The sequence below is a fragment of the Crocodylus siamensis genome, chromosome 4 (genome assembly GCF_052110815.1).
Source record: "Crocodylus siamensis isolate JL-2025a chromosome 4, ASM5211081v1, whole genome shotgun sequence".
In the NCBI taxonomy this organism is placed as follows: Eukaryota; Metazoa; Chordata; order Crocodylia; family Crocodylidae; genus Crocodylus; species Crocodylus siamensis.
This window is the reverse complement of record NC_143398.1, coordinates 10,801,842-10,815,098: the sequence shown is the minus strand read 5'-3', so window position 1 is coordinate 10,815,098 and position 13,257 is coordinate 10,801,842. Positions and strand designations below refer to the sequence as shown.

The window sequence follows — 13,257 nt, the reverse complement described above, 5'->3', positions numbered from 1 at the left end:
CTATTAGAGTTGCAGCAAAAAGAAAACATCCATGGTGTTTGACAGAGGGATTAAAAACTAGGAAGTCTTTGAGGATATAACTTGTAATAAATACCAATTGAAACAGGTGCTCAAACCTCTAGTACTAGTACTGCTAGTACTTCTAGTACGCCCCCACAAAGGTGGCGCCTAGGGCTGTTGCCCCCACTTGCCTCTCCTTTCCCCGCCCCAGTTACACTACTGACTTAAGCAATTCATGCAACAGTGGAGCACTTCACAAAACTGAAACACTTAGGCATGCATCAACGAGACCAAGGAAACACTGTCGTGATTTTTACACACTAGAACCTAGGAGCCAAGTTATCATTTGTGTATGAGGTTGGTTCTTTGGAAATATCCAGACAAAACCTATCGTCATGGCACTTTACCAGCTGACTAGAAACTGGAACTACAAGAAATTGTTCTTTGGTCATCTCCTCCACTCCATAACCTTGTAACACAGAAAACCACTTATAGCATTTTAAAACTACTGCATCTGGGTTAGCAAACTTAATTGAAACTCTCACATTTGCTGTGGTGTCCCAAGAGTTAAAACATTTTCTTGCCTTCAGGCCACTCCATCAGCCATCCTTTGTACAGAGAGTGGTATAGCACTCTGGAGAGTGATGTGTGTCTTTTATAATCATTCATTTCTGAACCTTGCAATACAAGCCAAAAGCTATTTGCTGTCATTCAGCTATATTGGACATTACACTAAGTGTGAGCAGAACACAGGTGATGAATAAACTTAAGCTGGATATTAGAAGAGTGATTCTAACCATAGGGGGAGCAAAGTTCTTGTTTTTAGAACAACAGTCCAAAAAAAAGTGTAGTAATTTTGTAGCTGGTTTCCATCATGCCATAAATTGAACATGGGGGAGGTTGGACTGCATGAAGGTCTCCAGCTGGTCCTGGTGCAATCCCCACCAGTGAAAAATCATCTCATTGTCAGCTGCTCCAGGACTGCACCAATGGATCCCCAGAGCCAGCTGCCAATCAGCTGATCATCAGCACCCAGCTTTCAACTGATCATGATCCCAGGCAGCCCCTGCACTGGCGAGCAGGGTTCGATTGGCATCTGATCTGTGATCCCCAAACTGTGCGCCTTGCCATGCATATGTTGCATGGCAGGAGGCGCAACTGTAGGGATTGGGCATCAGATCCCATCGTGCCTTTAATTGAATGTTTATCAGTGATCACACAGTGTGCAAAAAGGTCCTAATACATAAGTTGGTCTCTAATTCATATCATGAGATCTAAAAAAGTAACAGGGAAGATTTTCAAAAAATGTTTCCCCTCCTGCACTGTTGCTCCCTTCTGGGCCCCTTGGACCACAGGTCAGTGGCTCCCACATGCCGTATCTCCTGTTCTGCCTCCTCCCCGCACTCCACCACCTCCCAATCAATGTGTGGTGTGGAGCATTCCCCCTTGGCTGCCATCCAGGGCAGCCCCCATGGGACCCCCATTCTTATCTCTCCAGAGAACTGCCCCTGGAGCAGGGCTCTCCATGTTGGGAGTGGGGGGCAGGGTAGGTGACAGCCTGTTCCATTACTCCTGCCCGGGAGGGCCGTGGGCTCTCCACAGGATGTGGTGCTGATGCCGCTCAGGGCTGTTGTACCTGGATGCCAAGCAGCTTTTGACCCTGTGCATAAACTCCTTATCCTGGTTCTGTGACTGGCTCTGCTCCACAGGGGCATGGGTGGTCATCTGCAGACCTTGTTCTTGAACTTTCATAGCATATTCCTGGGCCTGGGTGGCTTGCTCAAATGCCATGGCAGTGAGGGTGCAAGCAGTCACCAATCTGTCCATTCCCACCCTCCACATTGAGAGCCCCACTTGGTCTTATTTTGCCAGTGCCATTTATTCACATGTCTCTCCGGCCAACCATCCTGGATCTACCACCCATAACCCTCCATGCATACAAATGAGGAAATGAGAAGGCTGCAAACAAAGGAGACACTGAGGGACCTATGGTGACTTCCCTGTCTGGACCCTTTCCCCCGCCCAAGGCCAGAAGCTGTGCCTCTCAACCTGGCACTGAGAACACTCTGATATAGCTGTGTTTTGCTGGTAAAATTGGGTAACGCTGGGAAAACCTCGACATTATGGGAGCTGTGAAGGCTGGGAATCCAAGCATTCAGACCTGGAGGGATGAGCCTTCTCTGGGAGAAGAGGGAAAGAGGGAGTGGTAGGGAGTTTGTTAGGGGGAAATTTTCCTGTTCCTGCTATGCCTTACTTGCAGCAGTGCTTATACACAGGCGCTCTGCCAAATGGCACTCATAGACGTGCCAGGAAAAACTCACAGTTGTGACTGTTGGTCACACTTCAGCTATGGGACTCCAAAAAAGGTTTTCAGTGTCTTCCTGGGTCTGTTGGCATGCCATTTTGTGTGAAGTGGTTCTGTGTCAACACGCTGGCCTCTCTCAGGAAACCAACTTGACCTTGAGGGATGGGGTGGGCAGTTGTCAGTTAACCAGATTTATGGTCCCACTGAATGTAGCACAGCCTGATAAGCCCCCCAACAACAGTAGGGGATAATGACCCCAAAGTCTTGGTTTCATTTGAGGCCAGTGGTGCAGGGGTTAGTGGGACAGGGGTGTTTGAGAGGCACAAGGTCAGTGGGGAGCATAAATAAATCAGTATCATCAGTCTTCCACCTGGATAATCATCAAGCCAAGAGCATGCTGAATATCAGACTAGGCAACTACATGAGCATACCCCTATCAAAGAGTCTCATTAGGCCATTCCCTCACCTATAAACATCACATCCAGAAGATCAGCGGGAAAGTCTCTGCATGGGTAGCTGCCTTACAATGCTTAGCTAGCAAAACATGGTGTGCCAACTTCAAAGTGCTCAGAACCACCACACTTCAATGGATCATGTCCCAGCAGATTACTGTCCTCCTGTTCACAGATATTTAGGTCTGGAAGGAACCTCGTGTGATGATCAGATCCAGCCCCCCTGCTCTGGGCAGGAAAGAGTGCTGGGGGTCAAATAACCCCAGCATGCTGTCACACTTAAAAGCTGGACACTGTATGTGCCAGTGCACAGAGGCAGATAGCAGGCTGCACAACTTACACATACTCAGATGTATTCCCTGCACTCTAGAGCACTGGATCAAATGACTTAAGACAGACCCCAATGCTCCTTTGCTGCCAGGTTTCTGGGCCCCTGGAGAGCCTGACAGATCGGGTACTGTGGCCTTGTGCGTTGTGCTAAATTTAGGGGAGGGGTGAGGGTAAATGGAAATGAAATGATTGTTCAGAGTAATGCAGGCTGAAGTCTACTCCTACAGGTTTTTATACTAACAGCAAATGAGTCTCCCATCGGGAATGGCTTTGGCAGACAAGCATAGGTCACGCTGAACAGACTGAGATCTGGATACAGTCTCTTGAAAACAATACTTCACGAGATGAACATCTTGGACAGCCTCCTGTGTGAATGTGGTGTCTAGCAAACAGCACCATGCTTAACTGAAGACTGCAATCTTTACAAATGCCCAGACGGGGTAGATGGATTCTGGACACTGAGCGATAACACCAGACAGTAACTCATATCTGGCTGGAGGGAACAAGTGGGGTGGGTTGGGGGGGAGGTTGGAAACAGGGGCTTCACCATCTTGGGTCACTGAGAGCCCATGGGTGGGGCCTGGCACTCAGGCAGACCAAATGAGCTCTGGTCAAGGCTAAAGTGCCACCCTGCAATGGGGGGTGAGAGGGGTGCTCCAAAGCCCCAGGGGTTGCAGGCAGAATGCAACCTACCCTATGCTGGGATGGGATCTGGTACAGATGTTCATTATAATGCTCTAACCTACAGTGCTGAAGTCTGATACCACATCCATCCAGGGTTATCTTAGAGTGGGATCCACTATATTCACAGTGCTATGCGCCCTACCCGTCTGTTTGGTTACAGCTGTAGCGTGCTTCCTGTGCACTCACCGTGCAATAAGTGTAACTTCTGTACATGGCAGATGACAGCAAACTGGAAGCAGACTTCACCATATGCAGTAATGATCTACTAGGACTCAGGTAGGTAAAGAATTAATAGAAATTTTAAAAATCCACTTCATCCTTCCAATAAATTCCCCTGCAGGGAATCTTTGCCTTCCTGAAAGCCTCCATACATAAATAAACTTAGCTGCAGGACCTGCAATTTAACATATGCAAATCATCCCAGAACAAAGGTGATTTCCAAAGCTCTGGGGATGGAGGAGAGGCAGTAGAGGGAGAAAGTCTACCACAATTTCTTCCTCTCAGGTTGAAGGAATGCTGCAACCAGAATAGTCTCCTGATGCTGACTGGGACAGTGTGGCACTTGGGATTAGGTTTTATAGAAGTCCAGCATCTTCCAGATGACCATGAAACAAAAGCATGGGTAAGTTGAATAGTCCTGAGCATGTCCTAAGTTGATGCATCTACCTAGCTCTGTTGATGTCCATGGAGCTTCTTACATCAGCTGAGGATCTGTTCCCGGTGATCAGCAAACTCTGGCACTGTTAGGTCAAAGGATGGCAAGAGTTCCAGATTCGGGGGAACTCCACTGGAAATACATTCCTGCTGATCTCACCCTATCTAATCTTAGCAGATACTAGCACTAATGCCCTGTCTGATCAACTCTTAAGGTAAAAACCTAGGGAAAGTCACAGAATAACTGGCAATCAGGACCGGAATCATAATTAGACTTATACTGATACACAAATTCATCCACTTGAATTGTACCCAGAAGCAAACTGGAAGCTACTAATAAAGGCATGGCATGCTCCCTGCAAGGGCCAGGGCTAGCAGCAACCTGTACATGTGAAGACTTCCAGGTGCTTACAATAGAAGTCCAGATCCTGAGATGGGGAAAGCATGAGGTCAGCAAAATTAGGATGCTAGATGTCAAAATGGCGCGTTGCATCCAACTCAAGATATTAACAGGCATGGTGTCATGGGATGATAAACCGAAGGAAGAAGGCATGCAGAAGGAATGGGAGCTTCTAAAGGGCACAGTATTGGAAGCCCAAAAAGAAACTGTCCTGGCAAGATGGAAGCACAAGAAGAATGGCAAGAGACTAATGTGGTTGCACAAGGAGCTTCTAAAATGCCTCAAATGCAAAAGCAAAGCAGAAAGGCAGTGGAAGAATGAGCAAGAACATGCACCAGGAAATAGCAGGACCCTGCAGGGATCAAATCAGGAAGGCAAAGATAAAGAAAGAGCTGCACCTGGCAAAGGAGGTGCAGGACAACCAAAATAAGCTCTAGAAGTATGTTGGCCAGAAAAGAAGGACCAAGGAAGGTGTGGGTCCTTTGTTAACAAACCAGGGGGAACTCCTAACAAAGATGCAAAGAAGGCAGATCTGCTCAACAGCTACTTTGCCTCAGTCGTTGCAAAATAATTAAGCTGCAGCTAGGCACCTAATAAAGATTACGTTGGCTGAATATTGCCTTTGTGCATGGGGCTGGCAATCTAAATAAAGATGTCATGTAACATGGCATAAACCAGAAAACCAATGGTTGTCCTTTTTGCCAGTTATTTATTGGAATCCATAAGGATAAGGTATTATATAACTGCCATTTTCAAAGAAAAAGCCAACTTCAATTTCATTTGTGACCTTTTTGTCATACTAAGATACATTTCTTCCGTCTTTACATTTAACTTTGATTGTTAGGAAGAGTTGGCTACTTTAAAGGCAACCTTGCAAAACAGCCGGAAAATGTAATAGCTTCACTCCAGAATTTGCTAGTCTAGCTAAATTCCAACCTTAGCACTGTAATGAGAAAAGGTAAATTAATCTAGGGAGAGTAGACTGTACCTGATTTGGCTCTATTTTATTGTTCTTCTTTTCAGCTATTTCAGGGACAAACTCCAAGTTCATATGGAAATACTCAGCATGCCATTTTACAAAATATGTCAGCTGTATAATTGAATAATGTAAAATGTATTCATCATGCCTGTGTACCTGGAGACACCTAGAAAAAAAACATCTGCTACTGAGGTACCAAACAGAAATACATTTTTTAAACAAAGATTGGCATTAAAACTTAATATAATTTTTTACTGTGCCAAATCTGCGTTGTGTGCTTTGGGCCCCTGGAGCTATAAAAATGTAAGCTAGAGCCAGAATTGAGTTCAATAGCTCCAGCTGGTTCTGTTCTGCCAGGAATACTCCAGTTCAAGGACTTGATTGTGACAAGACCACAAGATAAGCATTTTGAAATTGTCTGTTGTTATTTTAATAAATGACTCAGAAATCCATGTGAGTCTTTGGAATAATTCTCCTATCAGTCACATCCATTTACTAATACATTACACTTTGAAAATAATGTAAAAGGAAGAGCTAACAAGAACACACAAAAGTACTGGGGCTTTACTGGCCTCCAATGAAGCCAAGAGGGTCTTACCACTGATTTCTGTAGGGGCTGTACGAGGTCCTTACACCTTGTGATCTCCTATTGCTGTGACCCTCCTTTTTTCTTATATGCCATGACCTTTTCTATTCCACTTTTGCTGGAGGGTGTGAAGTCCACACTTGGAGAGTACCGAGCACCCTTAATGCCAAATGATTTTATAATGATTTCCAGATGCAACAACCAGCCTTTGTTTTAATCGGGATGAGCTTTATCATAGATCAGGGCTGTGTCCATCCTTTTCAGAGGGCTACATGATGCAGAGGCCACATCTGTGCAGGCTGCACCAATTATGGATTCCCTCATATGCACCCCCCACCACCCCCGAGCTGCCCCTGCTTCATACCCCCTCTGCTATGTGGGCATCCCTGTCCGCTTCCCACCACCACTGCGTGCTCTCCCTTGTGCTCCCTGCTGTGTGCCAACCTGAGCTCTATGCTGGTTTCCTCACCTTAAGGGACCAGACCCCTGGGCTTCCAGGATGTGCCATCTGGCCCACAGAGACCGGAGAGGAAGAGCAAACCAGAGAAGGGAGGGGAAACCCAGAGGCTTGGTGGCAACAGCAGCCAGAGCAATGTGTGGGCTCCTGGAAAGGAGTCTGAGGGCTGCATGTGGGGCACAGGATGCCATTTGGACAGCCCTGTCTTGGATTAAAGATAAAAAAGAAAGATACAGGGATAAGATGCAGGGATAGCTGAGGGAGACTGAATGGCCTGCCATAAGCAGGAGGTCAGAGTTGATGATCCAACAGTCTCTCTTGACCTTTATGTCTATGAACAAGTATATTTTCCCATGAGAACCAGGTAATCGTACGTCCTCGACTTTGAGAATGCCCTTATTATCCAAGCCAGCCCGGTTGCACTGTGAGCGCCAGTGCTTTGTCTTGACTCTTGCAAACACCTGAAGGAGGTAAGCTAGTAATAGTTGTTACTGGTGGTGAGAGCAGATAAACAGGCACGGGCACCACATGCTCCAATGAAGGCTGCCTATAATGTGGAACTCCATCACTTCAAGTGCCCCCCCCCCCACACACACACACACACACACACTTCCCTACAGCACATCTTCATCCTCCTGGAATGGAAGGGCTAAGATCTTGGAGATTACTACAACTATATCTTCCAGCAACAGGAAGAACTCAAATTTCCTCTTGTGGGAGCACCCAAAAGCCCCAACCAGACCAGGGAGGGAACATTATGCTGGACTGTATATAAACATCCAAATGAAGCCCATCTAGGACTGTGTGGTTGCAGGTAAGGAAAACTGATCACTCTTTCCACTCTTATCCTCCTGACGCCCACCAAGGCCATCTCCTGCTATATTCACACTTTTACATATGACAGACACCTGAGTTTCTCACTTTGAAAATCTGGTTCGTCTCCATGAGAGAGTGCAAAGAGTGTGCTCTTCACTTTGTCGCTGCCTGCTTGAACTGACACAGCACTGTCTCCTCGGGCAAAAAGACTGCTTAGAAGTGAAGCTCAGGGCACAAAAAAGGAGGATCACAAACATCTCCCTTACATGTACAGAACTACGTACACAACAGATTCACTGGGAACAAAGACAGCTTAACACCCCGCGACTCCAGGCTCTGTGTATGTAAAAGCCCTCTGGAAAGGAACTTCTCACATTTGCCCAGACTATAATATATACTGTGCACAATATAGAAGATAAGAATGACCAAATTTGATCTCTTACACCTGGTAAGGATCTGCACGATTCTTGCTGCACTGCTGCACAGGCATTTATTAATGTTACCTGTTAAAGGCCCTTCCGTTATACTCGAACACAATCACTTGGTGTTTTCTTAGGTGTTGATCACCATGCATGTGTGTAGCATTTCAGAAGATAAAAGATGGAGTCCTTGCTGCAGAGAGCTCATACTCCAAAGGTCCTGTGCTTACAGTGCCGTAGCTATGAAGTTTGGTGGCCAGTGCAAAGCCCGCAGTGGCAGCCTGCCCTTGGCCTACACAGAGATCCGGGGGGGGCACTCCACCATGCTTGCACCAGGCTGCCTTCCTGCCTCCCCGCGCCCCTCAAAAGAGCCGGTCATGGCTCTGCTTACACCCCAACCCAGCTGGGCTAGGCCTGTTGGCACCCCTTTGCTTTGGCACCCAGGCCGGTCACCCCGCTTGCCCCCTCCACAAACCCCACTTGCTACGCCATTGTGCATTTACAATCCACTTAAAGCCCTAAACCACTGGGAGTTGTGTGTGCTCAGTACCTCATAATAAGGCACTAAAATAATCAGATTTATGTTCTTATTCCCAACGTTAGGTGCCCAAGTTTGAAAACGTTGGCCTTAGCCTCTCAGGTCTCAGAATAACCACCTATTTAATGCTTCATAGTCCTACGTCAAAGAAGTGCTGTGAGGCTTAATTAATTTTTGTAAAGCTCTTAGAGATCCCTAGATAAGAGGTGCTATATTATATAAGTACAAAGTATTATTACATTACTGAAGAGACTTATCACAGAAAAGGTTAAGGTCAATTAACATTTTCTTGCCATTTATGCACACATTTTCAGATCACAAAAAGAAACTGATATCAATTTAGTTAATTTCACTTGTATCCATTTTCAAATGAGTTATTTATAATTGATTTAAGTTGAAGTCTCACAGATCATCAAAATGGCAATAAATTATACCCTTCTTACAAGCGTCTAACACCCTATGGTTTTAGGCTGCTTTGTTTTAATTGAAATGTAAGCGTTTCAATTACACATTATAATTAAAAAGTTTCTGGATCAAATTATCAATCTTTTTAAAATGACTTAGGCAAGTACAAAAAAAAAAAATCTCAGTTCTTAAAAATGCCTCCATAGATAATGATAAACTCCATTTCTGAATATCAAATTTACAGTTTATTTGAACGCAGCAAGAAAAGGTGTTTTGAAAGAAGCAGATGTTTTCCTGGGTTCTTCTAAAAGAGATGGCTTGCCAATGGAGATCTTTCATTTAAAAAAATCCTCTTTTTTTGGGTGGAAATCATATCTATTCTGTTTGTTAAGTACAGAACCCCTATATAAAGCAAACTAAAGCATCATAGGATAAAATGTCTCTTCAAAGCTTCTCAAGAATTCTAGTCTTCTGACTCCTATAACATAACAATAAAATTTTGGTACCTTTGAAAATCCCAATGGCAAGGTTCAAGTTAAGCAATAATTTAGATCAAAATAACCACATTGTAAATCATTCTCGCCACACGACATATATTCTGTACTCTGATTAAAACAGCCTTATTGTGCCATGATGTTTTAATTAAAATCTTGCTTTACAGTTCTGCTATTCAGATTGCTTGCATTTAAAAATTAAAAAGTTAGTTAAGAATAATTTGATAAATAAACATAGCTAATCACTCCAAGCCTTACCAGAGGGTTAATGCTATTTATGACTTTTCAATATTCAATATGCTAGCTGCTATAAAAATGCTTAGGAATCCTGAAAGTGTTAAGAATGAATGTAAATGATTAATGTACATTTGTTTTTTTTAGCAATTTGGATGCTGTTCATTATTTCCTTTAGCAAAAAGTTTCAAGAAACCATGCCGCAAAGTAGGTGACCAATCACACATCTGGATTTGGATTTTTGTTTTATTTTCCAATGGATGAAAACAGTAACCTTGATGTTTATTTTATTAGAATAGTTGAGAACTATGCACTTATATTCGGTAAAACTATTGAAACGGGGATCTTTATTTTCCTAGAAACACAGTATGGCATATTGCTGTATTAAAATATAGTTAGTTTCTTGGAACTGATTAAGTTTTCCAAGCCATTTAGATTTCTTGAAGTATCTTCCCTGTTAACATTATCTGTTCTTGCACCAATCTTTATGTTATCCACAAATTTGATTGGCAGTTCTTCTGTGTTTATTTCCTTGTAACTAACTACAATATTGAGTAGTTTTGGTCCTACTTCTGAGCCTCACAGAACCCCAGTAGAAACTCTCTTGTTCAATAACAATTCCCCATTAAAAACAGTTTCTATTTAGATCAGTCAGACAGTTTTTAATGTGTGTTCTGTTCAGACCAATTTTTTTAGGCTACATTTTTTATTTAAATGTTTTAAACTAGAGTGTCACGTGGAATGAAATACATTCTCTTTGGTAAGATAAAAGCCGGGATCATATTCACCTACTTGGTGTTGATATGACTTTGGTTTCTAAGGGTGATTCTATTGCACCCTGCTTGAGTCTCTGTTAATGCAAATTGGGTTTGTATTAACAGCATCTACACGTGCAGGGAAGCAGGAGCAGATTTGCTGCCAATCTGCTGCAGCTTCCTGGGGCCCTGCAATGGGCTCCTGCTGCCCCCTGGGGGGAGTTCCAGGCTCTGGCTGCAGCTGCCAGCAGCTGGCAGCCCTCTTCAAAAGGCAGCCGCACTCACTGCTCCCCCTCTTCTCCCATGGTTCTTTTGTTTGTTTGTTTGTTTGACTTAGCTTTAAAGCTATGACAGCCTATTATAAAAGCCAGATGGATTAATGGCTTTTCAAGAAATCCAGCTGGAATAGGAAGATCATATTTAGGTACCTAATATGTGGAGGAGGATCTGACCGTGAATATTTACAACTACACAATTACTTGGATCAATGAAACTTTTGATCACAAAAATAAATTTGGGTTTCCTTGAGGTGACCTATTTTCCTACAAAGCATGACTGGCATTAGTCCTACACTGTAATTCTTTATTAGCTGAATCTCATCTTAACATTAGGGACCACAGCAGGAGTATTCAAGCTGCAGCCCCTGTCAGATTTCTCAAATCTTTGAATCCTGCTATATGCGTATCCACTAAATCAAAGCTATATCCAAAGCTATAATTAAAACGATGCTGAGACATCATAAGCATTATAAAAGGTCTGTATTAGGGATGGTACTGACAATAATGTTCCTAAATGTTGAAAGGCTTTCAGCAGTTAAACAATGAATTTTTGCCAAACTGTACCAGTAGCAACAGCCAAGTATTATGTCTTCCAAGAGACAGTGAGAGACAAATAATAACTGCCCTCAGATATCAGGGATGATGTGTGCCATTGAGAGACCACATGAACAATACAACAGTGCCATCTTCATTTAACCTGACCTCATCATCAACACAACAGCCATGACTGATGATGAAAATAATAACATTCTAAGAGTAGGTACTTACAGAATTTATTTCACATCAATCTACAAACCAACCAAACAAAATCTTTAACTTTAGAAGTCTGTCAACCTCAGCCATGATAAAACATGAGTGATCATTGGCATTTTTGATAGCCACAGTGTCAACTGGGGATACAACATAACCAACAAAGATGGGGAATGGGTTGAAGCACATCATTCATCCATGATCCAAAACTTCCAATTTGTTCTTACAGTAGACACTCAAAAAAGGCTATAGTCTTGTGGCAGGACCAATCCCCAGGGGTGCCGTGACCTCCCCTAGTGCCCTTGCCTACCGTGCCAACCTGGGCCTTGAATGCACCCTCTATCTCGCCCACCACGTCTTTGATCTTATATTGTTAATGGGAGGCTGCCTTCCTGCCCTTCTTGGCATGGGGCCGGTCTTGCTATACCACGATTCTGGGGCCTACTTGATATACTCGCCCCTTCTCCCAGGCCTGCTCAATACACGCGCCCCCCTCCTGGGGCGTCTCTCAGACTATGCCCCTTTTTGCCCAGCCTGGGCTTCTCAATGGGTTTCTCAATCACAGGCAGTGCCCGACTTGAGCCTGCCTCCCATATGTCCCGCGGTCACTTGTGCTCAGGCCCGTGCCTCGCGCTCGTTGCCCGCACTTGGGCCTGTGCTCACGCCTCTCGTGCACCTGCCCACACTCGGGTCTTCTATGCCCGACTCGGGCTTCCCAAGGTTGGGGCTCAGGCGGCCTTAGCCTCACCTGGCCCCCAGACCTGCCTTCTCAGGCCTATGCCCCACTGGGGCTCTTCCCAGTTGGTGTTCTCAATTGGGGCTCATCCTGATATTGCCCCCACTGGGCTGGGGTCAGGACACCCCACTAGCTCAGACCCACCTTCCTGGGCCTATGCCCCACTGGGCTTCTGCCTCCACGAAGCTCTTCCTGAAGCTGCCCACACTGGGCTGGGGTCAGGACACCCCCAAGACACGGCACCCCCTGTGGTGCCAGGAACTCCCCTTGTCTATCAGGGAGCTCTCTTGAGGCCTCCTCCACCCCTACAGCCTCGCCCAGTCCTCCGGTGTAATAATCACAACAACCCAAAACAGAAACTCAAAGCCCTTCGGCTACAACGTAAACCTTAAGCCAATCTGGCTAACCTTCTCTCATCCCCGTCAGGGTCCTCTCCACCCTGTATCCACACGCTGGTGCACAACACTGCCCTGCTCGCTCTAGCAGAGCTCTTGCTCCTTAGGCTGCCAGAGGGGAACTGGGTCTGGCCTTAGCCTTCTCTGTTTATAAAGGCCAGGCCCTGCCCCCCGGTGGTCAGCTGACCCAATTAGTTGCTTTGGCAACTCACAGCTGTGCTGCCCTATTGAGTGGCAGCTAAGCCTATATCACCATTATCAGTAGCAGGCTCCTTAGTGCCCTGCTACGCACCATTATTTAGTAGCAGGCACCCTGGTGCCCTGCTACAAGCCCCAATCTGGCATTTGCTAGTACCAACATAGCTGGATTCTGTAGCAAAGCCACTGCAGAATGTATTCCCCACTCATGGGGTGCATCTCCACATGTACTTGCTGCGGCACCAGTTTACCCATGGGTAAATTACTCACAAGTAAATGGTGCCAGGCAGGTGTCTACACATTCAGGGAAGTGGGAGCAGATTTGCTGCCAATCTGCTCCAATTTCCCGAGGATCTGCAATGGGCTCCTGCTGCCACCAGGGGGGAGCTCCA

At 45.2% G+C, this 13,257-nt stretch overlaps 1 long non-coding RNA gene across 1 annotated transcript in view; it reads left to right on the top strand.

Annotated features, from left to right (window-relative positions):
* The window catches only part of LOC149865471 (uncharacterized), a 32,051-nt gene extending 25,710 nt beyond the window's left edge, over positions 1-6,341 (top strand). The window contains exons 2-4 of the long non-coding RNA XR_016442150.1: positions 3,932-4,047; positions 4,276-4,393; positions 5,849-6,341. This is a non-coding gene — a long non-coding RNA (uncharacterized LOC149865471). The remainder of the gene's footprint in view (positions 1-3,931; positions 4,048-4,275; positions 4,394-5,848) is intronic.
* Positions 6,342-13,257: the final 6,916 nt, after the last annotated feature.